Raw genomic sequence first — 15,720 nt, 5'->3', positions numbered from 1 at the left:
AACTCAAAGATCCTTAGAGGTGGGGATATTCTTCAGCTGATGGTGAGGATCAGATGGACAACCTAGAGACAGGGGTAGTGGTTAACAAAAAAAAAAAAAATGGAAACCTGGCTAGTTATATTCCTTGTATCCTAAAACAATTTATTTACTGTTTATTTGAAAATGAGTTCACCAAAAGTAACTTTGCTTTATTTTCTTTTATTTAAAGTTTTCCTTACTCAGTTGTTACTTAGGTTGTCTGATATCTATGATCATTTATATAATCAAATCTGTGCTAATAATATGCATATAATATGTTAAATATTTTATGATTTCAAAATTCCAATGGCTATAGTCAAGAACTCTAATAACAACAGATGGTGGAGGGGATGTTGCCAAAAGGGAAACCTACTTCATTGTTGGTGGGAGTATAAACTTGTTCAACCACTTTGGAACTTAGTATGGAGGTTCCTCAAAAGACTCCACATAGAGCTCCCCTATGACCCAGCAATCCCACTTTTGGGCATTTACCCAAATGATCACAAACAAGACCATACTAAAGCTACCAGCACAACTATGTTTACTGCAGCATTTTTTTAATATAGCTAAGATATGGAACCAACCCAGATGCCCCTCAGTAGATGAATGGATCAAGAAAATGTGGTATATATGCACAATGGAATTCTGTGCCTCCATCAGAAAGAATGACATTGCCCCCATTTGTTACGAAATGGAAAGACTTGGAAAAAATTATATTAAGTAAAGTAATCCAGGCCCAAAGAAGCATAGGTCCCATGATTTACCTTATTTGCAATAGTTAGTATATATAATATTTGATTTTTCAAGTTGGATCTGTTATACTTGTCATTGACTGAGTATGCCTTATTTATGCTTACTGGCCTTAAATCTATGAGTCTATTTTATCTGGTTAATAAGTTCTGTGTTTCCAATTGTCACTCAAATATTATTCTGCACTAATGTATATGTCTTCTTTCCTGGAAATGCAATGGAAGAACAATTTAACTCTACAACATTACTTCACAAGATTTTGCCATTTTATTGATATATTTTTAAAATCAAGATAACATATCAATTTGTCTTGGAATGGATTGAGTTATTCTTCATTATCTCCATTCCAATATTAATTTCACTCAGTGATTTTAAAAAATTTCAGACATTGACTGTCTTAACTCAAGCATTTCAAGTTAGAACTTGTGCTCAATTTTACCAGTGAATTTTCCATACAAGTCAGGATTTATTTTTTCCCTATTTCAGGATAATAACTACTTTAAAATGCATGTTAATTTTACCTCTTGGATATATTTTTTTTGTTTGGTCTGGTCATGGGGCCTGAACTCTGGGCCTGGGCGCTGTACCTCAGCTCTTCAGCTCAAGGCTAGCACTCTACCACTTGAGCCACAGTGCCACTTCCAGCTTTTTTCTTTTTTTGCTTATGTGGTGCTGAGGAATCGAACCCAGGGCCTCATGCATGCAAGGCAAGCACCCTACCACTGAGCCACCTTCCCAGCCCCTCTTGGATATTTTTATTGCTTACATTTTCACTATTATGTGTACATCATGAAATTGTGTTTCTTATCTGAAACATTCTCAAATCCATGCTTTTGAGATTCTGAATTCTCTTACACATGTGATATATCTGGATTGTTTTTGGTTTGTTCTTTTTAGTCATAAATAAGTCTGTTTAGGTTCATTTTGCATGCTCTTCCTCTTCTTATATGGGAAGTAATTCTAATCTCAGATTGCTTGTCAGACACTCTATGAACTGCTTCTGCTTGGAGTCTGCTCCACATATGCAGCACTGAAGTATTAGTCTGAGAAACAGATAAAGTTCATACTTCTGTTCAGCTTTCAGAGTCTTTTCTATGGTCTCTGGAGATACATGTGCAGTGTAGAGATAAGCCACAAACAAGACCTATGTGGATTTATGCACAGAATTAAAATCTGCCATTGTCTATTTCCTTTTCTGATATATTCCCCACATTCCTAGTCCTAAAAAAATGCAGAAGCTCCCCCTTTCACTTGTTCTGGTTAGAAAAATTGGTTTTCTATTAAGAGTTTTAGCTGCTCAAAGTAATGATTTGCCAAGCAACAACATGCTTAGAGTGTGGTTCCAGACAGCACTAGTGGAGGAGGAAATTGAACCATCTGCTAGTCAAAGTTTGAAAATCCTTCTCAACTTGCTTACTTTGAGAAACTCTTGAAGCTACTTAGGTAACTTTTTTGTACTTTGTTTATAAATGCTAATTGTAAATCAGCACAAATAAATAGAAAAGAATGTACTAATTTTTAGACAACACGAAAAATTTTTTAAAAAATTTTAAACAATCAAAGGAAAAAAAGTAAATATTTCATCTGATTAGGCTTTCTCAATAAATGACTTATAAATACAAAAGTTAAATATGGTTATATAAACAAGTAGAAATTATAGTATTAGTATACCTGTTCTGATTATCATCAGTTATGAGCAATAACAAGCATATATTTATAGTCCGTTAAATTCATTTTCTATTCACAAAGAAATCATACTTATTAAACAGATTCCCCAAAAGTATCCTCTAGGCCTTTATAATTATATTAATTACTAAGAAATTTTTAGTTAAATAAAATTTAAAGCATTATTCTGGAACTTCTAGTCATGTTCCTGGTGAATTGTTAAGAATATATTGTGTTTTTCCATGTATACTGCTTTTATTTTCATATATAATCTCAGTACCTGGAGATTTGCAAAATCATTTGTACAGTGACTTAACTATACACATATCTTAGCTGATGGTCATAACAGAAAATTATTTAATGAAATAAGTTGGCTTTAATAGAGAAATAATTTCTGCTTTTGAATTACATTGGAATGAGACCTAGTAAGCAACATTAGTTTTACTATGAAGGGCTACAAGAAAAATGAAGAGAAGTTTTATTATATTTATGTCTGAATTCAAAGACTAATAGGCAGTCATAAGCACAAAGAGGAATATTCTTATTGGTTTGGCTGTTACAAGTTTTGCTCTATGATGTAATGTAATAAATGGAGTTTGATGAGAGAACATGGAGCAGAAAAAAGAGATAAAGATAGAGAGGGGAGAGAAAGAAAACTGCAGGAAAGCATTTGAATTTACTACTAAGTTCTTTACATAAATTGTTGATGATTGAATGAACCTCTAGACTTTTCTTTCAATATTTTTAAATTTTTCAAGATACAATCTCAGGATCACATAAAGTCAGATTGTTAACTGTTCGTGCATACTGGCCATCCTCAGTTTTGTGATTTGCAAATGTGATTTTTAAATTTACTTTAAATAGAGGTAATCATTCCAGGAATTACCTTTAAGGGTACAAATAATACAGATTTGATGAGCAAATCTCAGTTTTCTTGACTTAAAACTGTAAAATCAAACTAAAAATTACTTCTCTGCCCTCTAGTATTTAATTATCTGAAAGCACAGAAACATATTATCATCCTGAAAGTATTTTATTATAAAACATATATCAGTAATGGGTGCTTTCAAATTACAAATCTCTTTTCTAATCTTGTTTTCATAATGGAATTTATTTAAGTCAAATAGAACCCTAATGTAGTGATGTGCCTTCAGTCTCACAAAATGAATGTGGAGGAGAGATTCATTACTTCTTTTCCAGCAGATCTCCTTTTAATCTTGGTACTGTAGACAGAGTAATTTTTTCTCTGACTACACTGATGAAGGGTCTGAATTAACTTTCTGTGAGATGAGAAGTCTTTGAAAATATGGTTTTATCATAGTCTTCTGTCTCTAACTTTCCAAGTGTTCTCCTTTTAATCCCATCCTTAATTTTCGAAGGCACTGTTTACCTGATACGATCAAGTATAAGATATTACATATACATATTGAAACTACCCAGAGGAAAATATCTATAAAAATTCTGTAATGTATTTTGTTTGGTGATATGCTGAGATTATCAAGATTTTACTTTGCTCATTAGTTTTCATAAATAGAATGAGAAAATAATTCTAGTAAGAATTCTTTAAGTTGTAAACTTCAATGACTTTGTATATGAGATTTCTTTTGTAGGATTATTCTTTTCTAATGGTCTAGAAACTGGGTTGTTTAAAAATAATCCATATGGCAGAATCAGTGACTGTGGAGGAAGTTAATAGTTGCATATGTTTTGTAGAACGGATGCAGAGAAAATCAGCTGTAAACCCCAATTTAAACTGTTTATGTCTCTCAAAATGTTTCTTCATATTTATTTGGCATTGTAATTTCTTAAATCTTTTTTTGACAAATTTAAATATTTTATCATGTTTTATTCTGTTCTGCATTGTTTCCCTTTATCATAAGAAGCCTACAATAGGAGATTCTTACTTAAATAGATGGTTTGAAGTTTCAGATGTGAATTCCATAAAGCTTCTTTGCTGTACTTGGAGCTTTGTGAGTATCTATTTTTGCCATGGAACACACCTTATCATCATAGATGTACACAAAATTACCAAAAGCAAAATTATATTCACTTGAATAGTTCCTAGCTTTGGATATAAAGAAAGAAAATGCTATTAACTGATCTTTGACAAAAGAGTAAAGGCACCTGTAGTCAAGAAATAAAAGCAGTATTTTTCAATAAATGGAGCTGAGACAAGTGTAGAAAAAAGAATCTAAAGTGAAGAAAAAAGAATCTAAACACAAACCTTTTTCCTTTCACAAAACATTAACAAAATAAGTCATCATTATCATCATCATCACCACCACCACCACCATCATCATCATCATCATCATATATGTGAATCACAAACTGTAAAACTCCTAGAAGATAATATGAGGAAAAATATAGGTAAGTTTGGACATGGAAATGACTTTAAAAAATGAAAAACTAAACATATAATCCATAAAGGAAATATTTTATAATCTGTCTTTAGTAAGATTTCTTAAATCTGCTTGAAAAATCCTAGTCAAAACAATGAAAATCAAGCCACAAACTGAATGAAAACATTTCTCAAAATGCATCTTATAGAGTAGTGTAATTATTACATCTCACTCATAGGACAGCACATAAAAAGAACCAAAGATTGCACCAGATATCTTACCAGAGATAATATTCAGATATCAAATAAATATAAAAAATTCAACATAGTCAATTAAGAAATTGAAATTGTAACAGTGTGATACATTTATACATCTCATAGAATCCCAAAATCCAGAAAACTGACCCTACCTGTGGAAATTGTGTTTTACGTATTACTTAGAGACTATAAACCAAGGCAGCTACATTGAGAGACATCTTGGCAATTATCTAACAAATCAACCAAGCACAAGTGGCTCATATCTGTAATCCCAGCTACTCATCAGGGTAAGATCTGATTTTTGAAGCAAACCTGAGCAGACAAATCTATAAAATAATCATGTTCATTAAAACAGTAAAAGACCAATAAAAGACAGAGGTGGAGATGTGGCTCAAGTGGTAGAGAAAAAGTATTGACAAAAGTATATTACAAAAAGTAAGATCTGATTTTTGAAGCAAACCTGAGCAGACAAATCTATAAAATAATCATGTTCATTAAAACAGTAAAAGACCACTAAAAGACAGAGGTGGAGATGTGGCTCAAGTGGTAGAGAAAAAGTATTGACTTCAAGCTCCAGTACTCATTTCTCCCTGAACAAAACAACTACACATACTTTTACAGTATAATATAACAAGTAAGTTACTTTGCATGTTTTAAAATTATGTGAAAACTCATGTTCACACAAGAAACTGGCATGTTTTAATTTTATCCCTAATTCATCAATGATGCAAACAAACATTTTTTGGTAGGTGAATGGATAAACCTAAACATAAAGTTAAATAATATTATTTCATGACAGAAAGAAATGAGTAAAGCTATGAATGAGATGGCATGGAAATATTTAATGCATAACTAAGTGATAGATCCCACTAGAATAAACTATATATAAACAAATATATAGCATATATGTGGGGGCTAGTAAGTGGTTCAATGGTAGAGTGCTTGCCATGCATGCATAAGGCCCTGGGTTCAATTACTCAGTATCACATAAGCAACAAAAGCTGGAAGTGGCGTATGTGGCTCAAGTGGTAGAGTGCTAGCCTCGAGCTGAAGAGCTGAGGGACATGAGGGACAGTATCTAGGCCTAGAGTTTAGGCTCTATCACCAGCAAACACATACACACACACACACACACACACACACACACACACACACACAAAGTATGTGAAGGAGAAAGGGATTAACAGAATTAGGGTGTGGGGCAGGAAACTGTCTGCATGATATTGCCCTGATGGATTCATGGCCTTAATGGTTGTCCAAGCACATTGACACCTTGGGTTCACCTTCAGGTAAACTATTCATGTTGTGCAATAAAGATGTCTCAGTGAAGCCACCATGCTAATAATGGGGAAGCCAGGTATATGTGGCAAAACAGGGTAGGTGGGCTATGCAAGCCTATATCTGAAATTCATACCCATTTATATTCCCACCACTAGTGAGTGAGGGTTCCACTCACTACCATCTACACCTTCATCAGTATTTGTTATCATTATATGTGTGATTCTCTTTGTGGTCTTTAAACTGTTATTCTATCACATATTTTTATCCATAAATCAAAGCCTAATTTTAATCAATATTACATAGTTATAGGAGGTTTAGAAATGAGATAGCATGAGGATTACCCTTCTTATTTAACTTCTGAAACAGCAAAACAACGTTTTAAAAAGTCCATTTAAGAACATAAAAAATAAAGGGAAGAATGTGTAAATAAATAGAATGGCTAATTTGTTGGTGGCTAACTTAATATCTGATAGATTCACAAAGAAGTAAGTCATCACACACAAATATTGGAGAAAACTGCTGCTAAAATTGAAAACATTAGCAAGAGTACAGAGAAACAACCCCCCCCCCCCCGAAAAATAAAAGCAAAACAAATAACAAAGATTAAGGAAGTTTTCTACGGCCCTTATTATGTTGGTTATATAACACTAATTTAAAAACAGTTAAGGTCTACCTTAGACCTCCATTACTTTTGCACACTAATTTTTACCACAATGTCCTGTTGAATAAAATCAGTTACAAGTGACTGAAATCAAACAATGGCTTTAGGTATATAAAGTTTAAATTTCCCATAAAACAACAAAGTATCAAAAGATGTTTTTAGTACTTTTGTGGAATGTTCATATGGAGAATATTTATAAAGGCGATACTGGGATTGATCATGGCCAAAGGAAAGATTTGTTATTCAAACAAGATGGAGGGTGGAAACAAACACAATACTGCTTCACATTCTTCCTTGAGGAAACTCCTTTTCTTTCTTTTTAAAAAAAATTCTTTATTGTAATTAATGATTACATAATTTCCCAAATTTCACATTATTATGGCATAGTGATGTTTAGTTAAAGTCACAAATACATTCTAACTTTCATGGAGCAAATTGTCTATCGTGGTCTATAACATTTATGAGTTCTATGAGCTTTGCAATACAGTTATTTCTTCCACATTGGGTGATATGTACATTTCTTTTGTTTCGCATAGCATCAGCTGTTCCCTCTTTCCCACTCATTCCCTTCCTCCCATCGCTGCCATTGAGTTGCTTAGTTCATTTTGACCAATGTCCAGTGCAGCTGATGGGTCCCACTGTTAAATGTTTTTCCCTGATTCCCTCTAGTTCTGTATTCTCCTCCTGGTTTCCCTCCGGTGTGCACATATATACCATATATATCATCAACAGCATGGGGTTATTTAGTAGTGATTCAACCAGATGAGTGGAAGTCCTTTGTTTCTTAAGCCTTGTTAACTTTGTCATATCACCTTATATTTTAGATTTAACATCCACTTAGGGAAACCATGTGCCTTTAGTCTCTGCTCTTGGCTTACCTTGCTCAACATGATTTCTTCTAGCTCCATCCATTTCCCTGCAAATGCTATTATTTTGTCCTTTCTAAGGCTGCATAATATTCCATTGGGTATAGATACCACAATTTTTGATTTTTGGATCCATTCATCTGTGGTGGGACATCTGGGTTGTGAGGAAACTCCTTTTCAAAGCATTGGGGTTTTTATTTTTTGTTTTGTTTTGTGTGTGTGTGTGTGTGTGTGTGTGTGTGTGTGTGTGTGTGTGTGTGTGTTTGTGTGTGTGTGTCAGTTTTGGAGCTTGAACTTAGGGACTGGGCACTGTCTCTGAGCTGTTTTTTTGCTCAAGGCTAGTGCTTTGCTGCTTTAAGCCACAGCTCTGCTTCTGACTTTGTGTTGGTTAATTGGAGAGAAGAGTCTCAAGGACATTCCTGTATGACCTGGTTTTGAACATATTCTCAGATCTCAGCTTACCTGAGAGAAGTTAGAATGATATGCATGAGCCACCAGTGCCCAGCTAAATTTAATACTTTCATTTAAAAAGAACTCATCCTTTACATCCCATTTACCCTTTACATCCCTTAGTCCAAACTGGTTCATTCATCTTTCTGGTTACATAGTAATTTTAACAAGGATCAGATGCTATGATACTGATTGTAATGGATTGGGTTTAAAAAAATGATAACTTTATACATGGAGTATGTTATTATACCTTATTTGTTAACATATAAAACTAAATGTGTTGTTTCTTTTACTAAATCATTTCCATAATCTTATCTAACACCAAGCTGGAATGCTAGCTATTACCTCTTCATCCTTTTCAGTTTAATTTTCAAATTAATCACAGAGTTGTTCATATATTGAGTACTTTCTTGATTATCTTTCACTCTTCAAATGTAGTGAATGATATTATTAAACAGACATGAATTTCTATCATATATCCTTTATGAATATAATATAATTTTGGGCATGGAAGTGAAGATGTTAATATTTATGTTTAATATTAGTGAGTGCTCTTAAAACAGGTACTACATATCTTCTACTGTTTATATTAGCATAAAAATAAAACTATTGATTTATTTTTTGCTTTAATGTTTTAGTTCAAAGTAGGTCAGCTTAGTTTCAGAGAAAAATGATTCATAAATCAAATTTATTTGAGTTGATGCTACCTTTAGTAATATAGAGAGAACTTAATAATGCAAAATTACATTAAATGTTTTATTGTATACATTTGAGGCATAAAAATGTTTTAGGCTAATACAATGGTTAATCTGGTACCTATTGTTCTACTCTGTTTTTATATACTTTATATACTTGATTTCTTTTTGAATATTTTTATTGTAAAGATATTGTACAGAGGGGTTACAGTTACATGAGTTAGGTAATGAGTACTTTTCTATTGAGCATTGTTACCCCTCCTTTGTTTTTCTCCTACTATCCCTTCCCTCTTCTTCCCAACTCCTCCCTTCCCCCACAACCTCACTCTCTAAGTTGTGAAGTTCGTTTTCAACATAGTGTCTTGTGTTCATCTCATTGTTTCAATGGGTCAACTTGTATCCTTGTTTCAGCATTTTATTTCCCTTCCCTCCTTAAATTAGAAAAAAAAATGTACAAGATGCAGGACACCAGAATCAAATACAGTGACAACAAGGGTTACACCATAGGGGGAGGAACATACAAAAGAAACATTAAAAAACATTAAAAACAACAGCAACAAAGAAAAAAAACCTCTTGTGTCCATGTCTTGGAGTTCACCCTTAGCACCATCTTATATGGTCTAATGCACATAGCTTTTGACCTTTTCTGCTTCTTTGGTAAGATTATCCTAGATGTATACTTAGTTATTGCAAATAAGGAAAATCATGGAACCTTTTTTTCTTTGGGTCTGGCTTACTTCACTTAATAAGATTTTTTTCCAAGTCTTTCTATTTCCTAACAAGTGGGGCAGTGTCATTCTTTCTGATGGAGGCATAGAACTCCATCGCATATACTTGATTTTTAAAAATGAGATTCTATCTTAAGGCTATTTAGCCCTCTTTGCACTTAGAATATTATCCATCACTTTGGGTAATCCTGTTTCCTTAATTGCTTTGTTGTAAAAACTATTTATGTGCTTTTTAAATGAGTTTAATTTTCTCTTAAGGTTTTCCTTTTAAAAACAGGCAGCATACTATATATCAACTGAACTATCAACAAAATAGACTCTATGTTCTGCTTTTGTAATAAACTAAAACCCTCAAGGCTCAGATTCAATAAGAAATATTGTATAGGAAATCATATATAGGTAGAGGCTAGAAAAAAATTATTACCTACATTATAAATCCCTTCCTCCTTATGTTGAATTGGCGTTGCAAAGAAGGTAATTCCTTGAACTTAAATTGTAAAAGGATTGTGCTGGGAATACTATTAAAGATGACTGAAATTATGACATAATTATGAAACAATTTCATGGCTAACAAAATTTTAATATTCTATTTAAGATTTAAAGGTTTTGAAAATCATGGATATTTTTCCATTATGCACAAAATATTTTTTCCTCTCATTTGTTTCTTTTTTTTTTGTATTGCAGTGATGGTAATTAGGAAATGAAACCCTGGGTATAGACTTAAAAAGATTCTCAAGGTATTGAACCACTTGATTGATTTCACTTAGACGATCACAGCACAAATGTTTAGTGAGGTTCTATACTAGTATTATGTTTTTATTTACAAAAACACTACCCTTAATGCTTTTTACTTTAGGAGAATCCAAGGTGAAAAGCAGAATTTTAATGACAATACAAGGCTGATGTAACAAATACTCAATAGCACATAAAGTACCTTAAAGTATGCCAGACATACAAAAACAGAGAATGTATGACTCCTTCATTTGTGATAGAAAGAATGTACCTATAAATCTAAAAGTAAACACCTCAGAACCATATGCAAATGGTTACAAATGAATTAGTTAAAGTGTAAAAGGTTGAGAGCTAAAATAGTATAATCTTTTAGAAAGACTAAGTCAAAGTCCAACAATCAACACCAGGAAATGGTATATCCAAGAGGGGATGTTGGGGCTAGGGGAGAAGGGTAAAACAATGAAAAGGGGGAAAGGGGTAATGTCAAAATTCCTTGTATATATTGCAAAATTAAGAAAAGTAAGGGAAGGATCGGTTAAAGGGAGATAAGAATGTTGAAGGGGGTAACATTGGCCAAGATTAATTGTATTCATAAACTATTTTGTTATATGACACCTCCTTTGTACAACTTATTAAAGATAATTAAAATAAAATACAAACAAAAAACCAAATGTGCCTGTATTTTGTATTGTAGTTATTGTCAACATATTGTTATTTTGTATTTTGTCTGAAGCTGTTGCATAGTGAATGCAAATGTCCCTGCATGAGTTGTAAAATTAGCACTAGTTTTCCAGTTGACTAGGGAATCATAATGACATTTCCGTCACAGAAAGGTATTTCTGGCCAGCCGAGACATGGTGCTATGTTTTAGTTGGTTTTATCCTCACTTGGAATGGCAGGCCAAGTATGTCTGCCTTTCCTGAGTGTATCTGTTTTTGCTTTCACTGGGAGGCAATGCAGAGCTGAATTTCCTGGAAAATGCCCCTGAATGTAGGCCTTTCCTAGACAGATCACTGGAGCCAGTGAAAATACTTCTCCATCCTATTCCCACAAATAAATCCTGCAGCCCTTAGGTACAAGTCACCCACTTCTAATGGTTTATTCCTAGTTCTTCTTCCATCAGGAGAAAAGATCAGGAAATAAATAGGTGGAATACTTCAGGAACTTCTACTTACGAACCATCCACTTTTAGTGGTGACTACAATGCACTTAATAAATCATATTACACAGTTGATTCAATAAAGGAAATCTAAAAAAAATAACAAAATGGTTCTGCTTGTGACATATAATAATCTTATTTTCATGAACTTTATTTAGCCTAACTGTGTAGGCAGATTTTGTTTCAGGGAATAGGAAGTAAGTCGGTTTTGACTATCAGTACAAACAGGAGAGTGACCACAACTTTTCCTATATACCCAATACATCTACTCTCACAGGACAGACATTAAATCTAATTCTAATATAATATTTGAATACTCTAGACACAAGATTCATGGACAGGTCAGTTCAAAACCAAGCAATCTGAATGTATATACAAGGATATCACATAAATAGTATTCAGAGAAAAAAGCATAGCTATATGCACATTTTGAATAAAAGAACATCAAAAACAAATACCACTTTGTTGCTAAACTGATGAACCTGCTGTTTTAGGATAATTACTATACTCCCTTTAATGGTGAAAATCCTTTTGACATGTGTTAACCCTTGTATTATAAAGTCTATCCTGTATATACCATAACAAAACTTCCTTTCCACAATTGCATACATTTTTCTGAATCCTCAAGGCTCCATTTTCTTGGCTGAAAATAAAGAATGAATTCTAATCCATGTATTCATTTAATTAGCAAATATAACATCTCTAACCTGGGGATAGTTCCTTGATCTTTAAATGAGAAGAATGATTTATATGAGTTCTTTATTATCTGATTATGGATTCTCCATTTTTACTCATGCTAATTTACAGAATTTTAATAACACTTGGAGCTTAGCATTATTTTCCTTAGATTTGTTCAAAAATCTGCTTTTATTGTTGTTGTTGTCATTGTTCCTGTAGCTTCTTATCTGGGATCTGTAAGAAAAAATCAGAATCATGGCTGAGTTATGTTGATCCCTTCATAAATAAGACTGTTATTTTTTCTTTAACACTGAAATTCCAGAATACATACTCTAACTGAAACACCACTATTAAATCTACCAGTGATCATATAGTAGAAGGGCTTCCTGAATTTTGCAGACTTATTTTCACTTTATCTTTATTTCCCCTGTTTAAAATTAAAGTTTTCATTGTAATCATTTCTCTATGAAAAGAACAGAAGAGATATGCTTCTTTCTTCTGTTTCCTGAAGTTTCCTCACAGACAGGATTGTATTTTTGTGCTTTATCTTGAAAGACTTCCTCCCTTGAAATTAATGATCTGTGTATGCCTGCTGATTCTGCTTCACAATGTTGTGAGTGAGAGAATACAGAAAAGCAAAGACTCACTTTCTTCTTTTCTCATTTGAAGGACTTGCCACTAATTATTTAGAAATATCACACCCAGGCATATGCTTGAACAGTGTTAAGTAGAATATAATGTCATTTTATACACCTCAGAAATGTATTTGAATTATATTCATCCATCCACTCTTTTGACAAATACCATGGAGACTCTTCCATTTGACAAGCACTTCTTTTTTATATATTCTAGAGATGTAAAAATGCAAAACTGAAAAGAATAAAGATAAATAAATCAACAACATAAAGAATACCGAATAGAGTAGCAGAAGTTCGTTGTGTGTAGCCCAAGAACAAAGAGATTGTCAGAGAGCAGTTCTGAAATATCTGAACGAGGGACTTTCTCATGCACACACACACACATGTTCCTAATACTAAAATGCCTTTGCTACTAATTTCCTAAATTATGTCCTATATCAGGCTGCCTTGTAAACAGCTCACTCCTTCTGTATCCATACTCTCCCTCTATCTTTCCCATCTGTCACACAAGGTAAAATTAAAAGAAGTACTAATGTGATAGAGATACTGAACATATTATTAAAAAGAGAAACAGTATATGCATATCATAACTCTGCCTCACAGTAAGCAATCACTAAATGTTAACTGCATTGTTTCTATAGTTATTATTTAGTGATTAAGGTAATAATTACTGGCTGTAGAAAGTGTGGGAATATGTAAATAACCAAAACATTGATAAAATTGTGACTATATCCCCTAAGATAATTACTGACTGATATTTACACTTGCCTTAATTTATATATGTGTTTATGCTTATATGAGTATATATATATAAATCATATTGAATTATTTCTTACATTAAATAATCAGCTGTTCATTTGTCGAGCTTTTATACAACATAATAAATAGTCTTTTACATAATGTGTCTTGATGGTGTGATAGTATCTTGCTGAATTACTATCTGATGAATTATTTGGCTAATTCCAAATTGTAGGATACTTATGTTGACTTCTTGTTTTCATACATATTTAAGATGTTATGATACAGTATTTGTAATTTAATCTCTACATGATTAACTCATGCTTTAGGAGTCCTTCTTAATGATAGAATTTCTCTTTCAAATGTAATGTGCCTTTATAAAGCTGTCCAATACAATTTTGTTGCCTTTCCTTTTTCTGGTACTAGGGATCAAACCCAAGACATTGTATTTTCGAGGTAAGCGCTTTGCCACTGAGTTAAACCCAGCTCCCAAGACAAAAATTAAGCCGTAAAATAAGACCCTACTATACAAAACTTGATAAATCTACAAATAAAGATTTGTTGTAAATGATTACTTGAAAAATTTAAAATTCCAATAAAAAACTAAAGCAAATAACTGTGTGTGTTTGATATTACCCATGTAAACAGACATCATTAATACTATTAAATAATACAGAAAAAGCATACAAAATATTTTTTGAAGTATAAAACATGAAGAACACATATTGTCTTCTCTTCTTATAAAACAAATGCATTTGTATGAATACATACTACTTTTATGATTTTGTTTGAGATACTTTTTTTGGGGGGGAGGGTGGTCGGGTTGTGGGGCCTGAACTCTGGGCCTAGTCGCTGTCCCTCAGCTCTTCAGCTCAAGGCTAGCGCTCTACCACTTGAGCCACAGCGCCACTTCCGGCTTTTTTCTTTTTGCTTATGTGGTGCTGAGGAATCGAATCCAGGGCCTCACTCATGCAAGGCAAGTGCTCTACCACTGAGCCACCTTCCCAGCCCCTCACACACTCTTTTTATGAAATTTCAACTCAGCTTTCTTGATGAGGGAGGGACAGCTTTTAAACAGCTTTCTTGAATTGGTTGCAGAAGCAATTTTTATTCTGTAAAAAATAAAGATATTTAGAATGAGCCTTGCTTTCTTTGTTCTGTGTTGAAAATAATGTTTAAAAAAGAAAAAATATAAGCTCCATGCACTTTATTTTCTTTCAAAGCTTTTTTTCCACATTGAAGGCACTGAATTATAAAAATTACTTTTAAAAACGTATTTTAATCCTGAGGGATGTTGCATCTTTTAATTTGGATGATAACTACAATATTTGATTTGCACTTATGAATATTTATGTGTTCAGGCAGTGTCTGACAAACAACAATATTGCAAAATATCTACTACACTCAAAAGAACACTTTCTTTCTTGTGCATGTTTGGCCTAAAGACATGGGTCCGAATTTGTCTCTGAATGTTGCACAATCTTGCAACTCAATGTGGAAGTAGGTCCTACAAAAACTTCACATACCTTTAACACTATCTTTCCCTAAACTGTGTACTTGCACTTTACTCATGGATAAATGAGGTGTTTTTAAAACATTAGTTTTTGGTTTGTTTTTTTCAATAATAACATCATTTTCTTTTATTTACACACATCCTGCCTCATTCATGGATTCTCACATGGGTTTTGACCAAGTATGGTAAATACATACGTAAGACATTTCCAAAACCAAAAAACATCAATTATTATCCTTGCAACAGCCCTGTGATGTCTGTATTTTATTTCTATTTTCCATAGGAACAAAGTAAGAATCAGAGAGATGGATTTTGAAAAGTAGTATCTTAAAGTGGAATCCCCTGAACTTTCTGTCTTGCTGGTTCTCATTTTCTTCTTTAACTGAATCCAGACATTTTTTTTTAATCTTAGAAAGTGTATTCCCTAGCTGAATTCAGTGTCAACAAGTGAGTATTCTTAGATTTCCTGTGGCTTGGCTGGCCCTGGAACCTACCTATTCTCTTCTGGCTTGCCTCTGCATCTCTCTTCATTTTTATAGTTATTGAATTTTC

The sequence above is a fragment of the Dipodomys spectabilis genome, unplaced genomic scaffold (assembly GCF_019054845.1).
Source record: "Dipodomys spectabilis isolate Male_0828 unplaced genomic scaffold, ASM1905484v1 ptg000002l, whole genome shotgun sequence".
Classification (NCBI taxonomy): domain Eukaryota; kingdom Metazoa; phylum Chordata; class Mammalia; order Rodentia; family Heteromyidae; genus Dipodomys; species Dipodomys spectabilis.
Note: the sequence above shows the minus strand (reverse complement) of the source record.